At 40.9% G+C, this 9136-nt stretch overlaps 1 protein-coding gene across 1 annotated transcript in view; it reads right to left on the reverse strand.

The window, feature by feature from the left end:
* Nucleotides 1-9136, reverse strand: part of LOC119798763 (microtubule-actin cross-linking factor 1-like) — a 143275-nt gene that overhangs the window by 133739 nt on the left and 400 nt on the right. The window lies entirely within an intron of this gene.

Consider the following 9136-nt stretch of genomic DNA (forward strand, 5'->3'; position numbering starts at 1 on the left):
ATATTTTTATATGTCGATATATTGACGCGGTATCGATCTATTTTACTAACAAAATCTCACAAGAATTTGCAAAATATCACGAGAGTTTGTAACAGAACGATGAAATTTCACGAGATTTTGAAAGTAAAATAGATCGATACCGCGTTTTAAAAAATCGATTTGATATCAGCAAATGAAAATATATTTGAGTATATTATTTTTCAAAGTGTCAGAAATGGATAACAAAACTGCGATTTTCAATGACTACTTATTTTTGTCCAGCTTTAACATCGGTATCGATATCGGTTATCGGCTACATGAGTTTTAAAATATCGGCATATCAGATATCGGCCAAAATCCCAATATCGTGCATCCCTAATATATATATATATATATATATATATATATATATATATATATATATATATATATATATATATATACATATATATACGCACTGTATGCACTGTATATGCTGTATTTAAACCATGCACCTTTTCCTCCTTTTGGCACCTTCTTTCTGACTATTGAGCTAACGAATTGATTTCTCCACTGTGAGATAAATAAAGTCTATCCATCAATTGATGCAGTAATTCATGTGAAAGAAGCCCAGAGCAGGGAAAGAGTGCTAAGAAAACCTTTTAAAAGCCTGACTTTTCTGTATAAAATATATTTTTTATTGACTTGATTTTTCCTTTTCTATAATCATCAAAATTACAATTGTTTAAAGCTTCAATCATTTCACTCTATGAGTAATACAGCTATACTTTCTAATATATGAGTGGCACTCTTTTGGAATAAGGGGCATAAATTACTCAACTATGAAAAATGCATATCATATTTGATTAATATTTTAATATTATACTTTAATATAACGAGACGAGAAATACTACTGTAAGATCCAGATGTTTATGGAATCTATACTCTAATACATCTATGTCTATATTCATAGTTTTATGAGGCTTGATTTAATCATTTCCTCCACTGTCGATCTAACAGAAGGTGGATCTTAAAGTAATTTATTCTCTTAGTTTGGCAAAAAAAACAAAACATAAAATATTATATGTTGATTCAGTATTTAATTCACTCATTCAACAAACTAAAAGCTGACCTTTATAGGAGATCCACTCATGCAGGGCCCCCTGTGACAAAGAGCAGCAGCTCCGTCTGTGATGCTCTCCTGATTTATATTTCACAGCCAGCATTAACATGGCTGGGATGGGTTCCCACAGCTCCGGCTGAATGTTGTGTTTGTCGAATGTGTGCGTCTGCCTGCAGCAGGGGACCAATGTAAACAGAGGGACCCTGTGACCGAGCTCAAGCAGGGTGAGAAAAAAGACAGGAAAGACGGAGTGATATGAGGAGACAAACGCTCCAGAGCTGTCCCAACCGCCATAACGGCCTCTCGTCATTCCAGAGCTGCATTCCTGCTCCGGATCAACCGACAAGATCCTCAGTGACGGCCCGGCCTACCAGACAAACACGACACTCAGATCTGCTGAGCAGCAAAGCACCAAACCTCCTGGGTAGAAAATAACATCTGAGGAGCAGATGTGGTTTCTAATAAAACCCTGACCCAATAATCTCCACCTTGTTGAAACAACGGCCAATTTAGCTTATCACGTGTTTCTGTCAAACATGCACGATCAGACCCGGTAACCTTTAACATTACCTCATTTGAACCCACTTTAATATGCTGGAAAATAATAATTAAATATCTTGTATTTGAGCATGTAAGCTCATGCGATATGAAGTAGTTTAATGTTTCTTTTATGTTTCAGATGTGCCAGGAGATGGAAAACCACACTGAAGGTCTGAGATCTATTTTAAGGCAAACAGATGTTTTTCTAACCCTTGTCAAGATGTTTATAAATGCTGACCCAGTTTTTTCTGTATATCCTATAAAACCGAAACTTGTATTTATTTAAAAGTAATAAAATAAAGAAATAAAACTGAAATTAAATAGCCGAATTCAACTGAAGCCAACTATGATAGTGAAATAGTGCAGAAAAGTTAAAATACAGGAAAGGAGCTGCAAAAACATTACAGCGGCTGTGAGGTGAATAGAGATGAGGATCTGATGAAAGACAAGTGGGAAATTTAAAGACAAGCAATAAAAGGCATGTGTGGAGATGAGCTACATCCACCCTAACCCCAAGATCCCTCAATCACTATTTAGAGCCGGGACTATTTAGTAAACTTTATAGTGAACTCAGTTAACTGACCGTTTTGACAGATGATCACTATTTTTCGTTGAACATTGGTCACGTAACTCCGCCTCCACGGCGTGTTGCCTGCACCATCTTTGTTACTAGTCGCAGCTGTCGGGTAGCGACAGCCTATGGCGACCGCGTGCCACTGTGACAGCAAATCCCATAATGCTTTTGTGAGGACAGCTGTCCGTGCAAAGCATTCTGGGATATATCTGCTTCTCTAGGGACCATGGATGACCATGGATCACTAGGTTTCAAGATGTGGGAAATTTCGAGTCCACTACTTTTTCATCGACTAGACATTCGCACACTCATTTAAAATGGCGTAACCACTATATAGTGCTCTATATACGGACACAGCCCATGTGTGGATGGAGAGGAATCAAAACCAAGTGTGGATGATTGAGATAAACCAGGTCCAGGTGTGGGTGGAGAGAAACTAGGACCAGGTGGAATGATTGACGGAAATCAAGGTGTGGAAGAAATAAATCTAGGACTGCAGCAAAAATAGCCTCAGTACCGGTCTTTCTTTAACAGATGTGCCCAAAACGTTGATGATATTCTGCCAATCGCTACACTTCATTAGCAAATTCTGTCTTATCTATCGTGCCTGTCTTTTGGATGAATGTTTTAAGCAGAGCAGTGGTGGTGAACTAAAGCTGGACCAGTCACCAGTCAATTAAATAAATCAGAGTACACCAATTTTATTATCTCACAGTTTTTCTTTTTAATTTTCATTCCTGCTGTACAGCTTATTCTAATAATTTATTCTATTTTTAATGTATGATTTTTCAATATTTATTTTTGTATTTGAAACTTTATTTAACAGCTCTTTAGTGACGTATGAACTCGTTTGGTTCTGTTTACCTGTATAATTTACCAGTAAAAGCTGGTCCAAGGCTAACTGAGATAATAGAGAGGCTGCTGAAAAACTGACTGTCCTGATGGGTGTAAGAAAATACAGCGGCTCACATAGATAGGTTCATAGCTGCATGGTGCCCATTAGACCACAGCCTGCTGGAGATAAGACAGACATAACCCTGAGTAAAAATACTGGGTTTAACGGTATGAACACAATCATTTATAATAAAAATCTTCTCATTTATGGTAAAAGAAAAAAGATTGCTGCTATTACAATAATGATAGTTAAGGGTAATGCATAATTATGAGAAGTTGCTGGAAATTAAATCCAGAGGAAGATTAAAAATGGCAAAAAACAGCTGATTGAGCAGAAATATTTGAATAAAGACATTCATTGAGCAGAAGGTTCTTACTTCTCTGCTTCTCATAGAATAACATAGAAAAATGACATCATTGGGTTAATTAGCTCAGTTAGCTAGGCTCCCTCTCATCAACAGTAATCCGGCTTTACTCTTATCACTGTAGTTTTACTTGCATTAATAAGAGTAATGGGCGCCATCCTTTAGTTTTGGGCTCAGCTTTCCATAGAGCCTGCCGCCTTTCTTATCAACAAGAGCTATGATCAACAGGTGGGGAGGGGGCGACTGGGTACTAGATAGGCTACAAAATTACAGGAAGACATTTTTAAATCCATGAAACACCCACCTGGTTGTCACCTCTATCCACACATAAAGTAGCCTCATGAGACCATCCTGATCTCGCGAGCTTTCAAGGTTTCACTCGCTAATCAGTCTGGAGACCCTCCGTTGAAGAAAATTTGGAGCCGTTCACCAAACGAACGTCCAATCAGCGTTGGCTTTGAGGCGGGTTGAGGTGTGACGCAACGAGAAGCGCGACAGTTCAGTCTAAAGAACATGGCGGCTTCAGCCGATGAAACTAGCGTTAGCGTGGCTATCGAGCAAGTTTTATCGGAATTACAGAGTATTTCTTCACTGAAAGAAGAGCAAAACACTGCTCTGGAGGCTTTTCTCAGAGGAAAAGATGTTTTTGCTCTTCTCCCGACTGGCTTCGGCAAGAGTAGCCTGGCTTGTGGTTGTGTTTTTCGTCGTCGCTCTGTTAGTACGTCATATGCTTCGTTGATCTGATTGGTTTATTTGGCCCGTCTATCACCAACATAGGCCAATCAGCTAACCAGTATTTTCGCCCCTTCCCAAAATTACTTCAACGGAAGGTTTCCAGATGGATATGCGGAGCAAATCCATCTGGCGGAGTCAGGTTACATTTAAAGTACCACTCAGCAGAAAAATACGCATCAGAACTGGATCATCCACCAATTTACAGAAAAACAAGCAAACAAACAAACTTAAAACACAGTTTTTCTGTTTGATATCTGAGTTTCATCCAGTTTATAAACGCATATTAGGAAGTATGGGTTAAATTCATCGCTACGCTGATGACTGCGCTCTCACCATCTTGGAAACTCCAAAGTTATCATATTCATTTATGAGGCAAAACACAACCTGGAGCAGAACGACTGATCAGAACGGATCAGAACCGAGCCAACTGATGGGAGGAAGGAAACATCTAAAGAAAGAACAGCTGAAGTTACTGAAACAAGAACCTATTTCAGTAATTTAATTACAAAACCATCAAACCCTTTTTTTTTTTTTTTTTTTTTTTTTTTAGTTCCAACCAACAATTAATGTACAGAATAAAGGTAAAAACAACAAGTCTGACCCAGAGAAGCTAAAAGAGGAAACAACCAAGAACTTCATTACAGAAGTTTCCTTTATGCTGATTAGAGAAGAAAATTCACATTATTTTCCTCTAAACGGTTGGAAAACCTCAAGATAAATCTGACGATCTATAAAACACAACATAATAAATTACTCTTTGAAATATTTTGGGTTTTTAAAATAGAAATAAACGTAATCAACAAGAAAGTGGCCTAAAAAGGGGTTAAATCTTTCTGTTTTGGCAGACGTCTAAATGTCAGCAGCTCAGTGTGACTTAAATCAAACTAATTTCACATTGTTTGACAAAACAAACCCTGTAAGATTAACAAGAGGACAAAGCAAACCTTTATCCTCATATTGAGCTTATTCACTCACAGCCTGGTAAACAGTTACAGCAGCTCGTCCAATCGGGAAACAGCTCGTTTCACTGCTTCATAATTTTAGATTCGGCTCATTTCCTTTTATAAAATGGTTGTTTGATGAAAAGCTTTAGGGTTGATTCTGGTGGATGCTTTTTGTAGATTTTTTTGAATAATTGTTCAAACTCTCACATGTAACCATGAGATTTGATTAAAAAAAGGAAAATAAGATGCTGGATACAAAAGGCTGGGATGAGCTTCCTCACTCAGGTGATGGCGGCTGCTCCGATCCGAAGGGAGGGGTTCAATATCTGACCAGGAGACCATCAGGCAGCAGATTCAATTCAATTCAATTCAGTTTATTTCTATAGTGCCAATTCACATCATGTCATCTCAAGGCACTTTCCAGTTCACCAGATCTTCCAATCAGATTGATTCAAAGTTTTCTATCTAAGGAAAACCAGTTGATTGCATCGACTCATTGACTAGAAGGCAATCCCTCACACTAAGCTTGCTTGTAGCGACAGTGGAGAGGAAAAACTCCCTTTTAACAGGAAGAAACCTCCAGCAGAACCAGGCTCAGTGTGAGCGGCCATCTGCTGAGGCCGACTGGGGTTCAAGGAGACAGAAGCAGACATAGAAAAAGAAACTGGAAAAGGCGTCCCAGTCCAGGAAACACACAGATCCAGAGGTAGGGGAAGGTAACTGTTCCGGCTTATCTCTGCCAGATCGGATTACCAGTTTTCTTTGAGGTCTGAGTAGCAGATTCAAGGGAAAATCCTCTGATCCGATCCCTGGTGTAGGGGTGTAAATAATTATCGTTTTGTATCGATGCATCGATCCAACAGCCGACGATCCGATGTATCGATACGTCCGCAAGAGAATCGATTCATGTTTTTTTTTTTTCCTCCGGTCTATTTTTATCCATTTGCTCCTGGACGTAATTCTCCCTCCCGTGCTGCGGTGGCGCTAAACCCATTTTACCCTCCAAACCTCGCTTCCTGGTTATACTCTTACAGCAGTGTTGCAGTGAACTTGACACAGACATTTTTAAATTATACTCAATATTGAAGCGTGGTCTGTGCTACACGCTGTGGGTCTAGATACGGCCGAGGCGGCGAGGAAGTGGGGGCGAGTTTAGTCCGACGACGGAGGGACATGAGGGCCAAAAAGAGCGGAGATCCAGGTGGAAAAAGGGTCCCAGCGTTCTCGCGCACCTCGCTCTTCTAGCGGGTCAAACTTCACGAGTTGTTTTCCGCAATTTGGGTCATAAAAACAAAACAAGCCGGCCTCCTGTCTGCGGCGCTGTTTGCGGTCAGCTACAATCTGGGAGAGGAGCAGCTGAGCGTCTGTGGAGGGGGCGGGACGTCTGGAGCCGAGGTATTGAATTGCACTCATTGCACTGATTCTCTGCAGTATTTTTTCATGCAACTTTTCTACTTCTGTTATTTGCTGTTGTTTTTAAAAAAAAAAAAAAAAAGCATAACGATATTACAGCTTTCATTGATTTATTTCAAACTTGAAACTTTGTTTAGCCTGTAAGGTCTAAAAAAAATTTTTTTTTTTTAATTAATCGATTAATGGAATCGAATCGTGGTGTATTCTTGAGTATCGAAAATAATCGAATCGTTGGGTCAGGAAATCGACACTGAATCAAATCGCCATGATGGATGTGATTTACACCCCTACCCTGGTGCATTTCCCGTCTTTTGGATACCTCAGAATGAGCAGCAGATAGTAAGGAGGGAAGTCTGTGCTTCTCTTCTGGAAGTACCTGTGAACTGATCCTGGATCAGTTGCGGGGAAGGGATTAATGTTTAGGAATATTATGATTCATTAAAAAAATCCAGAAATGTCACCTTGGGTTTATGAGAATCCCTCAGTTTTCCTGACCTCCTGCAAACTAAACAGCAGGTGGATCAGCAGCCAGTGGCGGCCGGCCCATAGGGGGCGCTGGGGCACCGCCCTCCCTGATAAGAAGAGAGAAACGTAAAATATATTTTTAGAAATTAAATCATAAATGTCAGTTTTACTCTCTAGACTGTGTACCTATAAGCAAAACAAATTATATAAACTACATTTCCCTATCTACTGTCATTAATTTGTGGATTTCCACAGACAGACTCCTACCGTCTCTGTTCTGGGGGCTGTGATCAGACTGACCCACATTTGCAGAGAATCTGTCAATCATGTACTATTGCTAGGTGAATTCAATGGCCAATCAGCGTCTCGGAACTTTATGGTCTTGGGGCGCTGAAAATACTGCGCTTTTACAGGCTTCTGAACCCAAGCCAGGTGCAGACAATGAGAGGGACGATGGCGAACGTAACGAACGAGATGCAGCTTCCAGCAAATTCGGTGAGATCCTTATTTATCTACCCGTTTGCCAGAAGAACATCCCTGTTGTAGGATATGAACTTTTCATGTCATGGTTATTGTGACTGTGACGAATCCACCTCGTCGCTTAAAACAACCTCTCTAACTTTGCGCGCCACACACACGTTCCTGTTATACTGTGTTTGTGAGGACCAATACACTCGCGCTGAGCCCAGTAGCTCCATTAACTTAAAACACACAAGCTCTTCCTGGTTACCTGCTGGCATATTGAGGGTGCACACTTAATATTTCAGTGGGGTTAGCCGTGTGTGTGTGTGGTATGTGGGGGGTGTGGGTGTGTGTGTGTGGTGGGTGTGGGTGTGTACGTGTTTATGCTATGGGGACTTGTCATCTTCAGTCTGGCTGCATCTTTGCTGGGTTCAAATCCAGTTTGGTGTAATTGAATAAGTCAACGAATCTGTGTAAAAGAATTAAGTTGTAAAAATTATTTGTTTTTGTAAATTAATTGTTTGCGGAGGTAATATATGGACAAAACTGATTAATGAGAAGAAATCAGAAATAAGAGAGCCTGAGGTGAGGGGCTTAAACTATTTAATGAGGGCTGTGGGAAGAAAAGCAGCAATTTTTGTTGTCTGTTTCTTTGTTACATTGCTGGTAACTGGAGGGAGGCTGAGGCCCAGAGTATCTGGTATATGTTTAGTTTCTTTTGCACCCTGTTTTGATTTTTTGAGCTCAATAAATCAGCAACACCGGTAACCCGACTGAGCCTGGATTCTTGGAGGCCAAAGAACCCCGTCACAGTGACCCAAATCATCACTGTTATTATATAGTAAATTAAATCATTATTGTTAAATTGTATGTATTGTCCAATTGTTTAATCGAATTCTTATTCCGGATTAGTTGGAGACATACACTAGGCTATATCAGCCCCACCAAAAATATTTTTCACCAGCCGCCACTGTCAGCAGCTCATCCTCTGCAGCTGGAGAGTTTTAATGCAACTATCACACAGCAGCACAGGTTTTATCCAACATGATGTTTGCAGCCAGAACCTACAGCGATTTATGTTGAGTCTGATTGTAAATAGGCTCTCTGGCTCATTTCAGAGAGCTGAAGGTCCAACATAAGACTGGAGGGAGAAGACCATCTGCTCCAGAGCAGCAGGAGGGGAGGATTTTTCCTCTTCCCTCCGGCTGGTCCCAGCAGAGGTTTTACCAGACAGACTGTATTGATGCCTGTGATCCTCAGAGATGGATGAAGGTGGAGGCCATGATGGAGGCTCTAATTGGCTGCAGATCAATGGGGGACAATCACCTCTGCTTCACACACATCCCGTTCATCCTGGGATCTGTGTGCATGAATGGACATCAGACACGGAGCCAGAAACGCATCGGTGCACGCACGAGCCGCACGCACGAGCGGTCTGGGAGCAGGAAGAGGCTCTTTGTCCGAGAAAGGATCTCACCAACTAATGACATTTATCCGTTTGTGAGCGGAGCTGTTCGCTGAACGCTGCAGCTGAGACTCCAGGGGAAAAAAAAAGAAAAGAAAAGCTCTCCTGCTTCTCACGACCCAGAAAGCCTCCCTGGCTGATTCAACATTCAGCGCACAGATCATGCGCCGCTGCTGCCTGGAAATGGGACCGATTTAT

Source organism: Cyprinodon tularosa, unplaced genomic scaffold (genome assembly GCF_016077235.1).
Source record: "Cyprinodon tularosa strain WSP-4 unplaced genomic scaffold, ASM1607723v1 ctg635, whole genome shotgun sequence".
NCBI lineage: Eukaryota > Metazoa > Chordata > Actinopteri > Cyprinodontiformes > Cyprinodontidae > Cyprinodon > Cyprinodon tularosa.